The sequence below is a fragment of the Marmota marmota genome, unplaced genomic scaffold, assembly GCF_001458135.2.
Source record: "Marmota marmota marmota unplaced genomic scaffold, marMar, whole genome shotgun sequence".
NCBI lineage: Eukaryota > Metazoa > Chordata > Mammalia > Rodentia > Sciuridae > Marmota > Marmota marmota.
Genome location: NW_026007297.1, coordinates 49124 through 72759, shown reverse-complemented (window position 1 = coordinate 72759; position 23636 = coordinate 49124). Strand labels below are relative to the sequence as shown.

The 23636-nt window shown below is 39.5% G+C and overlaps 2 pseudogenes; both read left to right on the top strand.

Annotated features, from left to right (window-relative positions):
* The first annotated feature begins 15332 nt into the window (after nt 1–15332).
* Nucleotides 15333–22684, top strand: LOC107133698 (annotated as a pseudogene).
* On the top strand, nt 15795–16631 carry LOC125614804 (annotated as a pseudogene).
* Nucleotides 22685–23636: the final 952 nt, after the last annotated feature.

Below are 23636 nucleotides of genomic sequence, written 5' to 3'. Positions count from 1 at the left end.
AGGGAGACACTAGGGTGAAGTTGCACACAGCATGTTTTCTAGAGGATTCTGAAAGTGAAAGCACTCTGAAACTGATGACCAAAGGCAGTCTGCAAAGTCCCCTGGGAAAAACACAGTGGGGACTGGGGAAGGACACAGATCCTACAAATCTGGACTTCCCTACTGACAGAAAGCAAAGACAGAATGACAGGCTGAAATTTTAGGGGAGGAAATTTCTATAGGTCTGTATTCAGAGCCTCCTGCCTGACACAAAGGAGAGATTCAGCTAGGTGGAATGTGTCCCTTTCCCTTATATGCTGTTGGTGGGAATGTAAATTAGCCCCATCACTGTGGAAAATGGTAAGCAGTTTCCTCAGGAACTAAAGGTAGTGCTACCTACCACATGATCCAGTTATACCACTCTTCTCTGTGTCCATGTGAAGGAATCAAAGTCAGCATGGTACAGACACAGCTGCATACCCATGTTTGTCCCAGCACTGTTCACAAAAGCCAAGTTATGGAATCAGCCTAGGTGCCCATTAACAGATAAATTCATCAAAATAAAAAAATGTGGTAAGTATATATGTACAGTAGAGATTTATTTAGCCATAAAAAGGAAGGAAATGTAATTTGCAGGAAAACAAATGCAACTGTAAAACATCATGTTATGCAAAACAAGTTTCAGAAAAACAAGTATCTCATGTTTTCTTTCATATGTGAAATCTAGAGAATACTATAAAATGACATGAAAGTAGAAGATGGACTAATAGGGAAGATAAGGGGTGAGGGAAAGTACAAGGGGGGTCAAGAGAGTGTTACAGGTAGGGTGGATTCAGTTAGAGTACTTTACATGCATGTATGAAATTGCTACTATTAAACAACTTTTTTGCACAATTACTATGCACTCAAAATTATTTAAAAACAATCTTTTTTAAAATGTTGTTTCCAAGGGCTGTGTATATAACTTAGTTTTAATGTGCTTGCCTCATATGCACAAGACCCTGGCTAAATCCCCAGCACCACAAAAATAAAAATATCAACTTCGTTTTCCAGTTTCTCCACCACTCATTATTACCAGTGCAGCACCCTCATACAGAACACAGTGTCCTAAATCTGAGCAGTTGATCTCTTTTCCAACTTCTGGTGCTTAGGCTGTGGAACTGGTGTATAAGCAGACCTACTCCTCATTGACCATGTGACAGAAACAGAGACTGAATCAAAATGGCTCAGGACCTCAAGTGTGTCCATCAGCAGGTTCTGAGGCAGGGACCACCTGGAGCACATTGGTTTAGTAGTTCATGTCATCCAAGGTCCACACTCTTCCCCATCCCACTTTGTACCAGCTTCAAGCAATTGGAAATACTTCATGTTGACATGTTGTCCTAAGAAAGATTACAGACCAAATGTCTCTTCCTCTGAAGCAGGGAACTTTTCTTAAAAGTTTGTCCATCAGCAGATACCTGTCGTCAAATTAATAAAAATTAGTTTTCTCTCCTGAGTGCCTGAATTATGGCGAGGCAAAATATTTAACAGGCCATTTTCTTAGGCCCAAGAATGAGGGCTTCCATAAACTTTGGCCCTACATGCCATAGCACCTTTTTTTTTTAATAACACCTTTATTCCTTGGCACATGCTTGTAATCCCAGCAACTAGGGAGGCAGAGGCAGGAGGATCCAGAGTTCAAACCTAGCTTCAGCAAATTAGCAAGACCCTGTCTCAATTAAAAATAAAAATATCTAGGGAGGTGTTTCAGTGGTTAGGTGTCCCTGGCTTTAATTTCTGTATACAAAAAATAAATAAATGAATAAACATGAAAATAAACAGATAAATAATGCTTGTTAAAAGATGAATATGCATACCATAATATTGATAAGAGAAGGAATCTGAGACATTCTAAATTCAGTTACCAACAGGATGGAGGAAAGAAAAGATAAGAGTTTAACTGATAGTTTCAAGCTAACTCAACAAAGAAAAAAATAACTGCAGCTTATTTTTTTCCCATATTTTTAAGATCAGCCATCAAGACAATTTTATTCTGCTTATCGACCCAACCAACCAAGAGCTTACAGAAACATGTCTCTGCTGACTCTCTTCCTATCCCAGGTCATATCCCTCTTCTCTCTATCCATTGTACACTTAATGAAAGTAATCTGCACCTCCTGCTGCCTGAATTTTCAAGACAAAATATCCTGAGTTTTTATGACAAAATAGATCCAGTGGACATTTTTCAAGCTGCTACATGGTAATGCTGCTAGTGATTTAGGGAATTTGCCCTAGGACCAGGCTAGCAACATGCACAGCTTGATAAACCCATGTATTTCAGAGATCTCTCCATCTCAAAATTATGGTTGAACAATATTCACCCCTTTAAATCCTACAATTCAGAATATTCACAGAGCTGTACAACTGTCACCACTGTCTGAGTCCAGAACATTTACATCACTTCAAAAACAAATGGGATACTCATTTATAATTATTCTCCAGTCCCTCCTTTCTCCCTGCCAACCTCTGGCAACCACTAATCCATTTTGTTCTCTATATATTGGCCTATTGAGAGTATTTCATGTAAGAAATAATATGAGGTATTTTGTTACTGCCTTCTTTCACTAACCTGATATTTTCAAGGTATTTCCTTGGTTCACTGTATGGGCATTTATCTCTTTTTGTGTTGGAAAAATATCCATAATAATATTGAGTGTATATATGTTTATTTTTAAATTCATCAATCGGTAGGCCATCAGGTTGTTTTCATCATCTATCTGTTAAGAATAATGTTGTTATGAACATTTGTGTACAATTTTTTGTAGACCTATTTTCTTGAATTTACCTTGAATATAGACCTAACTCTGAAATTTCTTGTTCATATGATAACTCTGTATTTACTTCTGGTGGAACTACCAAACTAATTTGCAAAGCTACTGCACACATTTAAATGCCCACTAGCAATGAGAGTTTTAGTTTCTCCATGTCTATTATCTGATTGTTGCTATTCTCGTGGGTGTGATGAGATGTTTCATTAAAGCTTTCACAATTGTATTTCCCTGATTTGTCATGATGTCGAGTGAGCTTCTTCTCATGTGCTTATTGGTCTATTAAATATCTTTCTCAATGAAATGCCCCTGCAAATGTTTTTGCCTAGTTTTAAGTTGGGTTAATATTTATTTTACTACTGAGTTTTTGAACACCAAATTTTTAACTACATGAGTTCTGGTTACTTCCTCATCTCTGGGTGAGTTCTAAATTTTCCCAGGGTTAAAATATTTTTCCACTATGTAACATGTCACACAACATCATGTCATGCAATGCCATGGCATGCCATGCCACCCCACACCACACACTTGACACCACCCATAGGCTCCAAGTTCTCAGCACTGGCTTAGGTTGGGAAGGGCAGGATTGGGGCAGTAAACTGGCAGTCCAGGTTGCTAGGTCCCATAGGTCTTCACCACCATCAGGTCATCCAGATGAGGGGAGAACTGAGGGTCCTTCAAGGCCTGAGCCAGCCAGTGCAGGCCTGAGGAAGCAGAGGTGGAGGACCACAGAGGGCCTGGGGGGAGCAGGCCATGGTCTAACTCTCACTAGGTGCTTTGCTGGAATATATGGGGAAGGAAAGTGATTAACTTCATGATAGTGGGAAATAGCAAGAAAGGGGGTGGATTTCCACTATCCCCTTGGATGGCATGACCCCAATAACCTAACTTTCTCCAAGCAGGCCTCAGCTCTTAAATGTTCTACCAGGTCATGGAGCTGCCCCATGTAGGAAAAAACTGAGTATGGTTACTTTGTGTTGCTGTGAAAATCCCAATGACCCAACTTGCCATTATGAGCCCTGAGCAATAGGTCCCTGTGTGGTTTCTAGCTGAGCTCAAGTCTATCCACCTAAAAACATTGGAAGAGTTTCCAATTTAGGATTATTACATGTTGAATATTCCTTATCTGAAATTCTTGCATTCAGAAATCTTAAGAATTTCAGATATTTTTCTGATTTTAGAATACTTTCTTATATACAACGAAGTGTCTTGTGAATGGGACACAGGTCTGAAAATGAAAATCAATTGTTTCATGAATGTCTTATACACACAGCTTAAAGGTAATTTAATACGATATTTTATAATAATTTTATTAATGAAACAGTTTTTATATACATTGAATCATCAGATTTTTGGTACCCTGTTGGTGCTTTAAAAGTTTTGAAATTTGGAGAATCTCAGATTTCAGAGAGGGTATGCTCTAACTATTGTAATGGTTGAATGCCATTTGTCTTCAGAGAGCCTCTGTTTGTAGAGTGTCTCGTAGTGGAATTGTTGGTCAGAACAAATATTGATGAGGCCTATGAGAGTAGATCTCAAGGACTTGACTACAAATATATCAGAACATTATCCTTTATGCTAAAGCAAAAGGCTAGTTTGGAGCCCAATAATTAATGAACATGAGTCTTGGAAGAGAAGGTAGGGGTTGAGCAAGTGTGTTTCTCAAACATTAATGTACATATGAATCCCTGTGGGCTTAGTTCTGTCCCCCAGCATTCATATATTGAAGTCCTAGTTTGTAGTACCTCAGGAAGTGACTGTATTTGGCCTTAAGGTCTTAAGAGAGGTGATTAAGTTTAAATGAGGTCAGCAGGATGGACTTTCATCCAGTATAACTGCTGTCTTTTTAAGAAGAGAAAATTTGGACATAGAACAATAGAAAGGGAAGACCATGTATAGACACAGCAGGAAGGCTACATGCCCGGGGGAGAACCATGGAACAGATCCTTCCTCACAGCTTTTAGAAGGAACCCTGCCAACACCTTGATCTCAGACTTCCAGCCTCGAGAACTTTGAGAAAATTTTGTTACCTAAACCAGCATCTAGTCTGTGCTGCTTTGTTGTGATAACCCTAGGAAACTTATCCAGGATTCTATTGGGTTTTTTTGAAAATGTAGGTTCTCATTCAGTAGGTCTGGGATTTAGCCTGAGTTTTTCTACTGCACAGGACACTAAAGTAGGGACAGTCTGATTTACCTGGTTTCTCCTATGAGTTCAAAAGTCTTTTGCCACAAGACAAATATGAGATCTGCCATAGCTACTTATGAGAATTAGGAGAGGCTGGGGACATAGTTAATGTCTGGGAAGCTGTCCCTGTAATGCTGTATGTGTGAAGGCCCAGGTGATGAGGGGAAGGGAGGGGAAGATGCAAGTGAAAGCCTCCTCTCTCTCCTTTATTCCTTATGTACGAGTGGAATGAACATAGATCTCAGAGAACTTCAAGACAGCTCCACAGTGGGCAGTTGGCCTGATGTGTGGTGGCAAACAGGGATTCTGAAGCAATGACCTAAAAACTCTCCGTTTCTTCTGTTCTCTCCCCAGAAGCATGGCTCCATTCCTGTTCAGAGGATTACTGATCTCTTCCTCTTCAATAGGCAGAATTTTGATCTGTGATCTTTGTCTCTGCTCTCCAAACTAGTTCTTCCCTTACAATGATGTGTATTATATCACTGTACATTTTGTATATGGGGGTATATATATTACATGAATATAATATAAATATAACCAGTGTTTTTTTTTATTTTTTTGAAATTAAAAAATAAACACCTGAAACAAATTTAGGGCAAGTAGTTCTTTTAAAAAAAAATCTATGCTGGTATCAGGCATTTTTACTGCTTTTTTACACCTCCCCATAAGATTACAGTGGATGGGGAGGCACAAGAATTTGCAAAGAATCTTGGCGTGTTCATAAGAAAAAAAAATCTATAGACTGTGGGAGGCCTCATCATCCACTTGATTAGGAGCCTGGAAGTGGGTAATCAGTGTGTGTGGCAGGGGATGTGGTGTTGTCTGGATTCTAAGACTTGACTTTTTCTGGATAGGAAAAAAAAAACAAAAACACTTATATGTGAGAATTTCAGTCTGGAAAAGTCCTGAAAAGCTGACTAAATAAAGTTCAATTTTTCCTTTCCATGGTAAAGAAAAAAAATGTAGACTCAGAGTTTGTCTTTAATATTTAGGAATGACTGGCACTTTGGGGGAAACCAGGGCTGACTATTTTGGAAAGTGTACTGAGCCATCACAGTTGCCAGAATGTCCAGGGGAAGCAGAACAGGACAAGATTTGGTGCTGGCCACCTTTCCTTTTCTCCACTGGGCAAATCCCATGGTGGGATCTCTTCTCCTTGTAGAGGTGTGACTCCTATTCAAAAGTCCTTGTCCCTTCTGAATACCTTGCCTGAATTTAAATTTTAGAGGTTCAAATTTATGCAGCAGGTAGTTTGTGAATGTCTGTACTGAGCATTATGTGAAGTGTAAGCTAAGAAGGTGTGATAGTTAAGCCAAAGTGACTCCATTTTGTTTAGGAACTCCATTTTGTAACACAATCATGCCAAATAGAAAGATCATGACTGGGGCAAGTTGTTCTTTTCCTTTTGCTACAGAAACCCTTAAGAACACGAAACTACCTAGCGGGGCATTGTTTCTGTAACTAGGGTAATGGGGCTGTGTTTCTGTAATTGGGATAACTGGGTTAATTGTGATTGGTTAAGCTTCCCACCACCTGATTGCAATCTCCAGCTTCTGTAACTTGGCTTGCTTGCATTGGTTAAACCCCTAAATGTCCCTTTTGTGGTTTTTAGGCTTAAAAGGGATACCCTTACAATTGTTCGGCGCTGATCAGGGGAAGAGATTTATGTTCCAGTCAGTCGCCACCACTTTGCTTTGATAAAGGCTTGAATTGATTATACATGAGTGGTCTAGAAGTCAGTTTATGAATCCCTGGGATGTTGCTTTAACTATAACAAAGGCTTTGCCATTGGGAGTATTTGTGTTGCTTCTGAGTGGCTCTGACCACACCTACATACCACACTTCCCAGGCTATGCACATTAATGTGGGTATTCTCAGGAGCTTCTCAGGGATTCTTGGAGGAGCAGGGGCTCTGATGAGATGCTTGTAAATACATTAGGTATAATTACATTAAAACTCAAGTTTGTTTGAAATTGATAGGGAACAGAGAGACGTGAGCAGTGGGAACATGAGGTTAAGGGAATAATTCTATTATGTGTGTCCACAGTACCAACTTCCAAGTGCTTTATTTTTAAAAAAGCAATTTGCCTCCAGTTCTGCCTGGCCTAAGTTGTCAGAATATGTTACATTCCTCAGAATACTATCTGTTATCTGTAGGAGAAATACAGGCCAGAAATGCCAATAAAGGTTTGCAGAACTCAGTTTGCAATGCCAGTTTGCAGAACTCAGGGAGATAAGGATCATTCCCCCTATCCATGACTTCTGGACCAAATGACCTAGAATTGTAAGCATGGGGACTTTAAAATCTGATGTTATTCTATTTTCAGTGAAAACTGAAGAGGTGGACCTGGGTAGAACTTTCTATTCACTTCCCTGAGATACCCTCAATACAACTGTAGGGCAAGAGAAGAGTGCCATCCTCATTCCTTGAGAGGACCCCCTTCACAAGAAACAGTGTCTTCTTTTCCTTTTTTCTGTTCCTTCTAATGAACTCATACCTGTTACTCTGAGACACATGTCTGAAATCTTTCTGGCACAATTGTAAGAGTTGGGGTTTGAAGAGGGGACTCTGAGACTGCCTCAGCTTCTCAGCAAGCCAGTGTCCTGTAACAACATCTTCCAAAAATAATTCCTGTTAATCCTCAAATGGTGCTGGTGATATTTTCATATTTCTGTTAGTGCATGTGAACTACCTGTTGTCCTAGCATAGCAGCTACTCCTTCTCAATGCTCTTTAGGAACTGTGGCCGTCTTCTCTAACTTCTACTTTTTCTTCATCATTCTTTACAAATCTTTTTGTGGTGATTATCATGTCATTTATTAGTTTTGCAGGAGTTGATATGAATTTGAAGTTGCCCATCCCATGCCTCCAAGTGACATGGAAGCAAATGAATGAGGTCCCCCTGACCTAGAGAGCCAAGTGAAATATAGGCTGTATAATATCCATAAAAACCCATGTACAAATGGTGTTAATCCCCTAAAAGCAGAGAAAAAAACCAGCCACAATGTGGCCTCTGTTTTCCAAGGCAGCCTTTTTGTTCCCCCCTAAATTCTCAAATGGCCTTCAAATGAATATAACAAAAATGGGTCCCTTCCACCAAAATATTGCCTGAAGTTGGCATCTGGATTCAAACTATAAATTCAAGTTCAAATGAACTATGAAAATGATTTCCACCATGTCCTTCTTTGCCACATTTGACATACATGTCTCATTTTTAGCATCTGAAAAATTCCCCATGTGTCTCAGCCACTTGTTGGAATTTTCTCTCTAGGTCCTCTTTATTCTCAGGGTTTTTATCTGGATGTCACATTAGTGCCAGTTTCTGACATGCCTTCTGGATACCTTTGATTGAGTCATGTCTCTGCACACCTGGAACTTCCTACCAACACAATGTTTTAACACATTGCTGGCACATGCTTGAAGTCTCTGGCACAGGGAGCAGGAAGGACAAGAGGGGAGCAGTGGACCTCCTAGCTCTCCTCATGGCTCCTCCCACTTTCCTCTGTTCCTCCTAATTTTTCATCATCTATAAATTACTTATAGAAAACTTAATTACAATGTGTTAGGTGCTAGACCATTATTAATATTCTAAATATTTTCTCATATCCTTTCCATTTTTAAAACAATATTCTTGAAAATGGTGTTGTGGAGATAAAAATTGGGTACATTTTGAAGCTTCTCCCAAGCAGGTCTCCAAAATGTTGTACCAATTTTCACTCCCATGGACACTACCATTTACACTATTAATAGCAGCCTGACATTTTTCCTGAACTGTTCTGCAGTATCTGCTCCTGGCTCTTACTTTGGACTCACAGTTTACAACCTGTTAAATAAGCCATTCATAACACAGCTCTCACTCAAAATGTACCAAGCTAGACCATGTTCCCACTTAGACCACATTCATTTTAGGGTACACACATTTCAAGCACTTAGAGAAGACAGCCAAGTAGATTTGGCAGAAATAAATCCACAGAACCACAAAGCTTGTAACAAAGTTTTTAATTCATTTTCTTCTCTAATTTTTAAAACATGTTCCTAAAATTTTATTAAGGTATAATTGACATGATAAACACTTAAATGTCTAATTTCACAAAATTCAACATTGCATTCTCCATAAAACCCTCACCACCATCAAGATAATGAGTATATTTATTACACTCAAAACATTCCTTCTTTGCAATTGCTTTGTCCAACCTTCTTTGCATCACCCACTCACATACTTTCAGAAATCATGCAACTGTCACAGGATAAGCCCTAAGAATATCCCCATCAGGGAAAAGGGGACCTCAACTCAGCTCAGGCAGGTTCTTGACTTTTTACACCACAGAAAGAAATTTCAGGATGCATAAAAAGACAAACAAGTAGAAAATGATTTAGGAAAGCAGGAAGATTTATTCAAAGGAAGCAAACAATAGAGCAGGATACACACGCAAAGGGAGAAGGAGTGTAAGTGCGTCAAAATGAGGTAGGCATTGCGTTTCAAGTTTCTTCTTTGATAATTTTACTGAATTCCAATTATCAGATCTTTTTGTTTTCTCATTGCATTTTTATTATTACATATAAAAATATTATTATTAGATTTTGTAATTATACATATTTAGTACTTGCATGTGAGAAAAGACCATTCTTTCTCCCCTAAATTACAATTGCAACTTGGCCAAAAATCAATGCATCATATATATTGGGCTATTTCTGTGACATTTTCCATTGCACTGGGACTCTGCCAGCAAGTACATCATAACCACATAAGAACACTTGACCCCTGATCAGATATGACCCAAAGTACACCCCCTCTTTTTTTCATAACAAACACGGTATGTTTTTGTATTATTAGCAACAGAAGTTGGACTAAGACATAGTACTCAGTACAACTGGTGCAGAATATCTAAATGGTTCAAACATCAGGCCATCATCAATCTCAGGGGACACAATTAGAACATGTCATTCTCTGAAAAAGAAACAAATGAGGTTTGAACCCAGAAGAAGGGTATTTTTAGTCTGTAGAACTGCTCAATCTTGAGAAAGAGTCTGCAGTTAATCTACCAAATCTAGTTATTTCAAGTCCAGTTAAGGGATCTTAAATAGGAAATGTGAAAGAAGTAGTTTCCTTAACATGTAAAGTTGGTAGAAAAAGAGACACCCAATCTAGGAAGGGCATCTCAAGTGCATGAGTCAGGAAAAGATGGGTCCATCAGTCTCTGTCTCACAGAGATGGTACAGTCACCTGACATGTTACATAGTGGATAAATATTTTAACCTTGGGAAAATTTAGAACTCACCCAGAGATGAGGAAGTAACCAGAACTCATGTAGTTAAAAATTTGGTGTTCAAAAACTCAGTAGTAAAATAAATATTAACCCAACTTAAAACTAGGCAAAAGCATTTGCATGGGCATTTCATTGAGAAAGATATTTAATAGACCAATAAGCACATGAGAAGAAGCTCGACATCATGACAAATCAGGGAAATACAATTGTGAAAGCTTTAATGAAACATCTCATCACACCCACGAGAATAGCAACAATCAGATAATAGACATGGAGAAACTAAAACTCTCATTGCTAGTGGGCATTTAAATGTGTGCAGTAGCTTTGCAAATTAGTTTGGTAGTTCCACCAGAAGTAAATACAGAGTTATCATATGAACAAGAAATTTCAGAGTTAGGTCTATATTCAAGGTAAATTCAAGAAAATAGGTCTACAAAAAATTGTACACAAATGTTCATAACAACATTATTCTTAACAGATAGATGATGAAAACAACCTGATGGCCTACCAATTGATGAACTTAAAAATAAACGTATATACATTCAATATTATTATGGATATTTTTCCAACACAAAAAGAGATAAATGCCCATACCTTGAACCAACAAGGATGAACCTCGAAAATATCAGGTTAGTGAAAGAAGGCAGTAACAAAATACCTCATATTACATTATTTCTTACATGAAATACTCTCAATAGGCCAATATATAGAGAACAAAAATGGATTAGTGGTTTCCAGAGGTTGGCAGGGAGAAAGGAGGGACTGGAGAATAATTATAAATGAGTATCCCATTTGTTTTTGAAGTGATGTAAATGTTCTGGACTCAGACAGTAGTGACAGTTGTACAGCTCTGTGAATATTCTGAATTGTAGGATTTAAAGGGGTGAATACTGTTAAACCATAATTTTGAGATGAAGAGATCTCTGAAATACATGGGTTTGTCAAGCTGTGCATGTTGCTAGCCTGGTGATAGGGCAAATTCCCTAAGACACTAGAAAAATGTCCACTGGATCTAAAGATATTTTGTCATAAAAATCCAGGGATCAGGAGGTGCAGATTACTTTCATTAAATCTACAATGGATAGAGAGAAGAGGGATATGACCTGGGATAGGAAGAGAGTCAATAGAGACACATTTCTATAACCTCTTGGTTGGTTGAGTTTATAAGCAGAATAAAATTTTGTCTAGATGGCTGGTCTTAAAAATATGGGAAAGAAATATGCTGCAGTTCTTTTTTTCTTTCTTGATTTAGCTTGAAACTATCAGTTAAACTCTTATCATTTCTTTCCTCCATCCTGCTGGTAACTGTATTTAGAATGTCTCAGATTCCTTCTCTTATCAATATTATACTATACATATTTATCTTTTGACAAGCATTATTTATCTCTTTAGTTGCATGTTTATCCATTCATTTACTTTTGTATACAGGGATTACAGCCAGGGACACCTAAAAACTGAAACTTATCCCTAGACATTTTTATATTTTTTATTGAGATAGTGTCTTGCTAATTTGCTGAGGCTGGGTTTGAACTCTAGATCCTCCTGCCTCTGCCTCCCTAGTTGCTGGGATTACAGGTATGTGCCAAGGAATAAAGCTGTTATTTTAAAAAATGCCATGGCACCTTCAGTGAAAATTTATAGAAGCCCTTATTCTCGGGGTCATGTAAATGGAGGGTTAGCACCTAAGAAAGTGTGCCTGATAAATGTTTTGCCTCACCCTAATTCAGGCACTCAGGAGAGAAAACTAACTTTCAATTTTTCTTAATTTGAAAAAAAGGTATCTGCTGATAGACAAGCTTCTAGGAAAATCTCCCTGCTTCAGAGGAAGAGACATTTGGTCTGTTCTCTTTCTTGGAACAACATGTCAACATGTAGTATTTCTAAGTGCTTGAAGCTGGTACAAAGAGGGTTGGGGAAGAGTGTGGACCTTGGATGACATGAACTACTAAACCAATGTGCTCCAGGTGGTCCCTGCCTCTGAACCTGCTGATGGACACACTTGAGGTCCTGAGCCATTTTGATTCAGTCTCTGTTTCTGTCATATGGTCAATGAGGAGTAGGACTGCTTATACACCAGTTCCACAGCCTAAGCACCAGAAGTTGGAAAAGAGATCAACTGCTCAGATTTAGGACACTGTGTTCTGTATGAGGGTGCTGCACTGGTAATAATGAGTGGTGGAGAAACTGGAAAACAAAGTTGATATTTTTATTTTTGTGATGCTGGGGATTAAGCCAGGGTCTTGTGCATATGAGGCAAGCACATTAAAACTAAGTTATATACACAGCCTTTGGAAACAACATTTTTAAAAATTTGTTTTTAAATAATTATGAGTGCACAGTAATTATGCAAAAAAGTTGTGTAATTGTAGCAATTTCATGCATGCATATAAAGTACTCTAACTGAATCCACCCTACCTGTAACACCCTCTTGTCCCCCCTTGTACAATTCCCTCCATTACCTTCCCAATTAGTCCATCTTCAACTTTCATGTCACTTTGTATTATTCCCTAGATTCCACATATGAAAGAAAACATGAGATACTTGTTTTTCTGAGATTTATTTTGCTTAACATGAAGTTTTCAAGTTTCATCAATTTTCCTGCAAATCCCATTTCCTTCCTTTTTATGGCTAAATAAAACTCTATTTTAAATATATACTTACCAAATTTTTTATTTTGATCAATTTATCTCCTAATGAGCACCTACACTGATTCCATAACTTGGCTTTTGTGAACAGTGCTGGGACAAACATAGGTATGCAGTTGTCTCTGTACAATGCTGACTTTGATTCCTTCACAAGTACACAAAGAAGAGTGGTATAACTGGATCATGTGGTAGGTAGCACTACCTTTAGTTCCTGAGGAAACTCCTTACCATTTTCTACAGTGATGGGGCTAATTTACATTCCCACCAACAGCATATAAGGGAAAGGGACACATTCCACCTAGCTGAATCTCTCCTTTGTGTCAGGCAGAAGGCTCAGAACACAAACCTACAGGACTTTCTTCCCCTAAAACCTGAGCCTGTCATTCTGTCTTTGCTTTCTGTCAGTAGGGAAGCCCAGATTTGTAGGTTTTGTGTCCTTCCCCAGTCACTACTGTGTTTTTCCCAGGAGACTTGCAGCCTGCCTTTGGTGGTCAGTTTTAGAGTACTTTCACTTTCAGAATCCTCTAGAAAACATGCTGTGTCTCCCTTGGTGTTTCAGTGCAAACCAGTGGGTGACATAGGCCAGGCTAGGGGAACAAGAACAGGGGGATTAGTGACCCATCCCTGGGCAGGGAGGCGACCATATCCCATCATGACCCAGTTCATACTGAATTTCTTCCCTGGGGCAGTGACTCGCTGATTGGAAGGTAGGAATTCCGACAGCTAAACATGCCTAATAAAGGATTCTGGGAGTGCAGAGGCCCCAGAGTGGACATGAGAGAGGCACAGCTGTAGATCCTGGTCCTGTGATTCAGAAGTCAGCACCAGGCTGGCAACACTGAAACCTGAGGGAGAGAACTGTGTGGGAGGTGGCAGGTGAGAACTTCTCTGTGCAGGGGCTGAAGTGACAGTGGACCAAGACAGGCAAGTGTAAGAAACCTCAGGCCACCACTGGGAGAAGGGATGCCAGAGGCTGAGATGAGAAAAGAGAATCCCAAAAGGCAGTGTCATTTCTGTGTTTAGAAAAACAGCTTCTTGGGAGATCATAGGAGTCAGTTGTGCTGCTGGACCTTGCTTGGGCATGGTCGCAGAGAAGGTTAGTAGGATTCCAAGAAGACAAATGTGCTGCACAGCATCCTGGCTTCTCTGCTTACCTGTTTCCTGCCCCTGGCTGGTCCTGGCCCTCACCATAGTGGGTGTTCATGCTCCAACACCACTCCCACCTACTGGCCCTATTTTCTCACCTCTCCTCTCTCCTCAGGGAGTCACAGCATGACTTCTGCCTTACCTCTTCTCTGTGCTTTTAAAATCTCCAGAGTCCAGTTCAAAACCAGTGCACCCTTTATTTATCTGAGAATTCCCCCTAATCGATGGAGCTCTTGCTGTTTTCTGAGCATACTTGCAGGTGCTTAGAATCAGAATTCCAGGCACCTTTCCTGCAAAGAGCAGCCAGTCTTATGGATCCAACAATGGATGAGACAAGGAATTATAATAAGGAGAGATGAGTCAGGGTTGGGGAGGAGGGAGAACTAGATTAGGACATCAGAGGTCTCCTGGTGCTGAGCCTAGGAGGGAGGAGGGAGTGATTGGAGCCTGGTGACAGGCATGGAGTAGGGAGCCTTTTAAGTTGGATATCACTGTTTACCAAGGCTCAGAGGTGATTAACAGGGTCAGGGTGGGTAGAGGTGAAGGCTGTGAGAGGTGGGAGGCTGGAGCAGGGTATGGGGCCAGGCAGATGGGAAGTCATTTAGAAAGGCATTTTTGAGCTTATCCCCAGGGCCACTAGAGATTTAAGGGAGAGCTTAAAGGATCAAGATAGCACTTCCATCTTCCCTTTCAGTATTCTGTGTGTCTATCCATCTGGGGTCCTGATGGGGGAAGACCATGTTCTTAGACTCCCCATCCCACTTGGTTTTCATTTTAGTGAGCAGGGGCTAATGGTACTGGGGATCTCAGGGTCATGGACATTGGAGGCTCTGCAGAGGAAGTATGTGGTCTGTACTAGGCACAGGATTACAGGGGCTGGAGAAGTGGAGTGGGGTAGAATAATTTGGGAGGGGGCTGAAGGCAGGCTTGGACATGGGTTTGGGGGATCTCTGAGAAATGGGATGTTGTCAGAGAGGTTTTCCAGGATCTAAGGCCAGCCCCTGGTGAGAGAGGGTCTCACTGCATAGAGCTGCCCCATGGTGTTTACACTTCTCTCTCTCTGTCTACAAGTAGCACCTCCTTGCTCTTGCTTTGACTAGTCATCCATTCTTCTTTCTTTGACCTGTCAATTTCTGTTCTTCTCTGCATGCTTTTCTGCTCTTCTTTTCCTTGACAGTTTGATGTTCTACAGACACCAGCCCCTTCCTCACATGTCTAATCTACTCCCATGGCTTTTGCTGGTACTCAGAAATTTTCTGAATTCACAAGAAAAATGAAAGTGGAGCAGAGACCACACACAGTGTCCTCAGCCCCATTTCATTGTGTTTCTCTGTCTTCTTTGCCCCCAGACCCTGCATCATGGATTCTCTTTCAAAAGCAAATGGCACCTTTGCCATCCAGGTTTTGAAGATGCTGTGTCAAGACAGACCTTCACAAAATGTGTTTTTTTTCCTCCCCTGAGCATCTCCTCTGCCTTGGCCATGGTCCTCCTCAGGGCAAAGGGCAATACCAAGGTCCAGATGGCTCAGGTAAGCCTGCCTGTCATTGAGAAGGAGGGACTGGTCTGTAAGGAAGGAGTGGTGAGCCTGGAACATTTCAGGGAGGAGGTATAGAATGAAGGGAAGGAGAGAGGTGAGGAGTTTCCTCCAGTGAGATGTTGTGTGGGTTGTTTGCAGGGGTTACTGTGTAATCCCTTTTTCATTTATAACTTTTCTTGTAAGTATTTGTTTCTTTTGTCTTAAAATTGCTGCTATCTGTCTATGTTGGGTAGATATGTGTGCTTTCTTTGAAAGGATCAAGTCTTGGACTCATTGAGCATTTTGCGTTTTTCCCTAAATTCCTTAGGATTTTTTCTTGCTCTTTTCTAACATTGTGCATTGGGAATTTAGTTATATCATTATTTCCTTTGTATCATTATAATAATTAATGCTGTTTGACTATTTTTGATGAAATTATTTGGGTTGGTAATAGAACATTTTATTTTCTAAATTATAAGTCACATATTTAAATATAATATTAAATATTTACTTAGAATCATTCTTTAAAAGAGAAGAAACATTTTATTGTTTAAGTTATTTAGAATCATCAAGGTCAGTGTGGAAACTCTCTTCAACTGCTGCTGCTGGCATGAAGGACATATGGATGTCACTCCAGATACAACCACTCCAGAGCCCCCATATTCTGCTGCAGTCTTTTCAGGGAGAGGAGCCTTCCTGTGACAACAAGATAAAAATGGACATCCTACTAAAGGCTATGGGTCATCCCTATAATGAAAACAAAATGTGGGTTGTAGAGAGAACCTGAACCATGTAAGGATGCATTGACTCATCAAGAAGTTCCTTAAACTTGTGGCCTTGGAACAGTTGTTCACTTATGGAAATCAGTCCTTTGCTCCTCCCCCAGATGAGGGATGTTTGGGCAGTGATGGTAAACTGGTCCTACAGTACTGCAAATCTCAGGCCTGGGCATGAGCCACAGAGGAAAAACAACTTGCTACTCAAAATAGCAAAAAGTTCTAATGCTTATTGTGACAAGAGACTTAACAGATATGAGCTACTCCGCATGTGTCCACTGTGACTCATGTTTATGCATGAGAAAACATCTATGGAATGAATAGACTAACAAAAATATGAGTATGTTAATACACAAAAATTACCAAAAGATTGCCATTCCATTATGCCTGTTGCTTCTGCCTGTTACTACTGTTGTTCCAGATCTGCCTCCAAAGTTGAAAAGACTGAAACTACAAAAACCTCCATTACCAATTTCCAAAATGATTCAAATTGGTGACTTACAGAATTGTAATTCTGCCAATTTCTTTCATGGTAAAAATTAATTTACTAAAAGGTTTTTCCTTTTGGTTGTAAATTATTCAGGAAACTAAAATTTGTGTGAGATATAAGATATTTACTTTTTTTTTTTCTGTTGAATTAACTTGTCAGACCAAGTCACATTGACCTATTAGCTGAATGCCTTATATAATCCAGCAGAGGGCAGTCCAGCTGATACAACAGGTTTGGCAATTTGATTGTACATCTTTACAAGGTGATAAGCCTTTTCTTGTTATTTTCTGGCCAATATCTACTTAAGAAAGCAGGTATGCTGACCAACTGGAAGACTGAGAAAATATATGTAGTTTAAATTTAATTATGTTGGGAAATGGAAGTCATTTTACAAATTCTAGAAAAGTTAGTTTTATAGCTTTTTTTAGTACTGTCATTTAAGATTGAGTCCCAAAGTTGTGTTGCTCTGTCGTTTATTTATACAATATCAAAAGCTAGTACTGAGCAAACCTAAAGAAAAAAATAGACAGCATGTTAGTTATTTTATTGTTACATAGAGAGTTATTTCTTTAGAAATTGTTTTTAATAATTAGTTAGTAGGTTGATTTCCATGTTGTTGGTTTTATTTATAGTGTTGTTGATTTTTTATTTCCATCACTAACGTCGTTGAATATGAATTGTGTCATTTGTGTATTTCAGAGTCAATGAAACTCTTCTTGTGACGTAATATGACCTTTATTGAAATATAAATATCATATAATACATATATTATATCTCTCTCTAGGATACTGTTTAAGAACTTATTTATTCTTATCAATCATATTGCTCATTTTATACTTTCATTTCCTTTCAAATATTATCATGGTGATTGCATTCCTGTCCAAATTTTTCTTGGACTTTTAGTTTTTTGAACTGCATCTTCTTTGTAAATAAATAGAGGCAAGTTATTTTAGTATTTTGAACTGCATCTTTTTGCACATAAATAGAGGCAAGTTTTTCTCTACTTCTGACTAATTTATGGTGTGTGTGGGATGCAGGATTTAAGAATAGTCCCTTTTCTGAATCTCTCTTGCCCATTGTACTTTTTTTCTATCACTCATCTTTAAACTATGCAGAGAGCTCTGTGCAGGTGCAAAACCTGTATCTTTTACTCAGCAGGCTCCTGGCCCCTCTCTCCACCTATCCCACCAGTGACACTTCTGAATTAGAATCAACTTCCTCTCAAAGGATAAATTTATGCAGTATTTGAGAAGAAAAAAAAATGCTTACAAATTCTTTTGGAGACCAAGATCCAACTTGAGAGAATTTTGTTGCTTTCCTTCATAAGCAATGTCTTTAAACACAGAGGAAGACATCCCTAGGGCTTCCAGATGCTTCTCAATCAAGTGAACAACCCTGGTTCAAAGTATTTGCTTACAACAGCCAACAGGCTCTTTGGAGAGAAGACCTATGATTTCCTCTCATCAAGTTGAGTCAACAGAACAATAAAAGTGGTATTTAAAATACCTGGAAATGTACAACCCAGAAGAGAGACCCTAGAGACCAGACAGGATAACACATTTGGGAGCTGTGGCAAGAGGATGGGGAGTTAGAGGCCATCTTGGGCAACCTAGTGACACCCTTGTCCCAAAAAAAAAAAAATGGAAAACTGCCTTGGGACATAGCTCAGTGGTACAGTATTTGCCTAGCATGCTCAAGGCCCTGAGCTCAATCCCCAGTACTGAGAAATCAAGCAAAAAAAAAAAAGAACAATATTCTAGAGAACTTGAGAAACTCACAGTAAACTATTTTTGGTAAAGACCCCAATTCTACAATCATAACTTATATTATTTCAATTTAGGCAATGTCTCAAATTTCATTTATTATCTCTGGTTTTTCAAGGCTTAAAAAATACATCCTAACAAACTAAAATGTTTCACCATCAAGTAGCTTAAGATTTTATCATGTTTTTAATTTTAAGAATAGCCTAAAGCTAGCATTCAGAATGCTTTGAAGCTCACTGTCATTTTATTGAGCAACCTGGCCACCTGAATTATTTCTCTCCAAAGACATTTAAGGAGTCCTGTCCTCAGATCTACCACTCGGAGCTAGAACTGCTGTCCTTTGTCAAAGACACAGAGAAGTCCAGGGAGCATATAAATACTTGGGTCTCAAAAGAGACAAAAGGTCAGGATTATAAGTTATTTCACTCTCCTCCCACCCCACCTCTGTTCTCTTTGCTTCTCTCCTCTACCTCTCCTCCTCACTGCTAATGTCACTTGTGTTGCAGAACCATCAGAGCAAGGTTGCCTGGCTGAGCTTCTTGGTGCCTGTGAACCTTAGTGTCTCACAGAAGATCTGATCAATGCTCAGGTTTTCAAAACCAGACAATTAATACTGTCTGTTTTTCCCAGGGCTAGAATGGCTGATGCAAGTGTCAACAGAAACTCATAGGTCAGATTTCCCATGTAATACTTTACATGTCACTGGCCTGTATTGTTCACACAGCAGGTGACTGTCTTCTATGGGAACAGATCAATGGCCAAATCTTCCCAAGTCATGCCCTTGGCCCTCTTCTTCCTGGGGTCAGTTTGTACTTCATTTCTCCCACTTTTACATGTTAATATGACTTCTCCTACTTTTTCTTTCCTATCTCTCACTTAAGTGCCCTTCATCAGACTTGAGAAGCCTAGATTTGATTAGTCAACTACAGAGCCTCTCTCAGGGCTGATCCATTCCACAGATTGAAAACATGCTGCTTGTGAGGTTTAAACATACTCATTTATGTTTTAGAGTGTGACAAGTTCTAACCTTGGTCCTCAAGATCAATAATGGTTTGATGTTTGAACTATCCAGGCATTTACACACCAACAGGAACATATTTTAGCTAACATATGAGATAGTAAAAAAAATACAGATACTTCTTTCCAGTATTTCCTCTTGGAAACTTTTATTTTTATGCCCTCAAGGGACAGCTAATTGGCAGGGATGCTCTTAGTTCCTTGGAAACATACCACTTGATATACAGGGAAAGAAGGACATACCTTCACCTACCCTAATCATTATCTGTTCCAGGGATTCCAGGTGCCAGGAGGGTGCAATCATAAAATCTCTTCTGTAGTTTCCAGAAACTCCTCCTATGTCTCTGATCTGGAGCTATTCAATTCTGGCTGCCTCAGGAATGTTGCAGGTAGCTGTACAATGTTAGAACTGTAGCTGTACAATGTTAGGCCCTGACCAAAGGGCCTTAGACCTGAAGCTGCTCTTAACCACAGCAGGTAGTGTCAGCTCCTACCCAGCCCCTCTCTCCTTTGCTGCTTGTCTTTTTTTCTAACCTTGTGTCAAGCTTCAGCTTTGTCCCAACCTGCTTTCCTCCAGTGACTTTGAAGTCTTTCACCATCATCAACTTGGTGGCTATTCCAGTGTCTGTCATCATGAATACCACTCATAGCTGGGATTTTTGACTTTTATACCTATCATCCAAACTCAGCACATTTGAAAACAGAATGTTTGGATCTCCAAGACATCGTGTCATGATTATTCACCATGGATTCAGAAGAACCAACTGAGAGAGTTTGTGCTTGTCTTGGAAGGTAAAATTCCAGAGTAACTACCAGCGAACTCGATTGATGAGCAGGTCAGGCTTATTCTTGTCAATGCCATCTACTTCCAAGGAATGTGGGACAAGCCTTTTGACAACTCATGCATGGAAGAAATGGCTTTCAAATAAACCAGGTAGGGAGAGACTTTCAAAAATTATGCTTGTCTGATGAAGAAATTGAGTAGAAAATTTAACTTTGCAAAGGTATAAGTGTTTAATAATAATTTAAAACTTATTATCTCTTTTAATGAATTATAAACTCATTGAAAAAATGATGCAAATAAATAATACTTGCTATCTATTATGTTTTACATCCTATTAGCACTCTAACTGCCTCTGATGAACTCTCATACATGTAATGGTTAAATCTCATTCTGGACACAAATATCTTCCTATAGACACAAGTTGCTTACATAGAAAGCAAATGAAGCTACATATATATATATATATATATATATATATATATATATATATATATATCAGACACAAGGCAGGGTGCAAACAGGGAGTGTGAAAACACACTTCCTGAATCAGAATTTAGGGACTGCTTCAAACATCAAACCAGTGTGGCTCAATGATATAGTGGTCTCTTAGTGCATGCAAGTCTCTAGGTTCAATCCACAGGACTACATATAAATAAATAAATAAAATAAAGATATTGTGTCCAACTACAATTAAAAATATATTTAAAAAAAAACTCACATTTGAATTATTGTTAATCATAACTAATTATTGATTCAGCATTCACCGCGTTGTATCATTAAACATGAGTAGCAAAGGCCCTAGTCAACTGTGAGCTATAATTTTAATTAAAACAGATATTATAATATTTACTAAATTCTCTAATCCCTTGAAATACAATGTAATACAATAAGGAAGCTTGTATGTATTAAACTCCCCTCTTCTTTATAAGGCATGTTTCAGATAACTATTTATTAATTTCTAACAGTGCTGGACCACAGAAAAGTTGAGAGTTTTCTTTCTCCTTTTCATACTGTTATAAATGCTGTGCTCATGTGGTCATTCTTCTCAGGAGGAGGAAAGGACAGTTCAGATGATGTGGCCAGAAGCCAATTTTAACTTCATCTACAACAGTGAGGCCCAGACAAAGGTGGTGGAGCTGCTCTATGCTGTCAAGATGCTGAGCATGATCATCCTGCTTCCAGATGAGCACATGGACCTCAGTGTGGTGAGTCAGGAGGGGCTGCATACCTTTGAATTCAGAATTTTGGTGGGAAGAATCAGGTATACCCCATGCCCTTTCTTTCACAGTATCTCCAACTCAAAGCCCAAATGGCCCATTCCTGTCCTCCTTGTTTCCTTGTGGTATGATCCTTATTGCAAGAGAGTCAACTGTCCTCTCAAGGGTGGCAGTGCACTGTGATGACCTAAAGGGTCTCTGTGAGCAGAGCAGCTCCCATGGGCTTTCCCTCTCTCTAGGTCCCTACCTGTGATGATGAGTTTCCACAAACAGTGCCTCATTCCACCTTAGGCCTCCTGGAATGACTCACACTGAGAGACCTTCCTTTTCCCAGTCTCTTTAGCTTGCCAGCAATGGTTCATTGTGTTAAAACTTAAAGCCTCCTTCAAACCAATAAATACAATTAGAAAAGCATCATTGACCTGTCTAGATGACTTTCACAATAAACATGGTTTGCTAGTGGATGGATAAGGAGGGGCAGCCACAGTCTTCCTGCAGGGAAATCACATATGGGATAGCACACGGGGTGGTTGACAAGTCAGAACCCTCACAAGCTTCTGGGCAGCTGAAGGAGTTGCCCATACTGTGTGGACAGTCAACATGGAGTGTTCAAGGAAATGTCTGTGTTTCCATAGATACATGCCGTAGTCTGAATATGAACCTGTGATTCTGGACTTTCAGGTGGAAAATAACCTTACTTTTGAGAAATTCATAGCCTGGACCAAGGCAGCCTCTTTGCAGAATATTGAATTAGAAGTTCTCCTTCTGAGATTTAAACTGCAGGGGGATTATGACATGGAGTCTGTGCTTCAGCATTTGGGAATGGTTGATGCCTTCCAACAGGGCCAGGCTGATTTCTCTGCAATGTCAACTGAGACAGACCTATGTCTATCCAAAGTTCTGCACAAAAGTGTGGTGGAGGTGAATGAAGAAGGCACTGAGGCTGCAGCAGCCATCGACATAGACGAAGTGTTTGACTGCACATCATGTTCACCAACATTCTGTGCTAACCATCCCTTCCTTTTCTTCATCAGGCATAACAGAACCAACACTCTTCTGTTCTGTGGCAGGTTCTCATGTCCCTAAGGGTTGTACTTCCCCACCATGGAGAATTTCCATCTTTCCATGTCCCCCCAATTCCCTCTACAGTTCACAAGGATGAGCCTTTAGGTGAACACCAAGTAGAAAAATGAGGGCAGGGTCCTAAGTCTTCTGAACCACTTGCCACTGTGATCTCATGATGCACCACACTGAGCTGTCCCCATACTGCCCACTCATTTGTACCATAGAACTAGGTCATGGCCAATAATTCCCTGTTGTACTTAGGATGTCCTATTCCCTGTTGTACTTAGGGTGTGTGCAGTATAGAGGCCATATGATAGCTTGCAAACTTTCCCTTAGATGGCCCCAAACACATTTCCCACTCATTCCACATGCAATTCCTGCTTTCCTGGAACTTCAAACTTGTCACACACCTGCCTTAGCCTAAATGCCTCAATAATAATAAATGTTGGTGTATACTGTTACTACCATTCTAGTTTAAAGAGAAAACAATTTTAGTCTGGAGGTGTGTTTCAGTGGTAGAGCACTTGACTAGCACATGTGAGGCACTGGGTTAGACCCTCAACACCACATAAAAAATAAAGTAAATAAAATAAAGATATTATGTTCATCTATAACTAAAAGAAAAAAAACCTTTAATGCACATTTTAATTTTGTCTATCATTGCCATTCACCATTCACCATATATGTTCTTCATTGCAATAGATACTAGGAACACAAGGAGATAGAGTCACGGTCCTTTGACACATGCTCTTTAATGTGTGTTCCCAACTGGATTTGTTTATGACAATCGGATTTGACAGTTGAATATCTTTGAACTACCATGTAGCCCCCTTGCAGCTAGGATACCTTGCCTGTGCATTTCTCTACCTCCAACCCAAACAGTTAAATGCCATTAGCCCTTAAAGTTCTGTTCAAATGTCATCTTCTTCAAGACATTTTCCCATTTTTCATAACCAGATGTAAATCTTTGAAC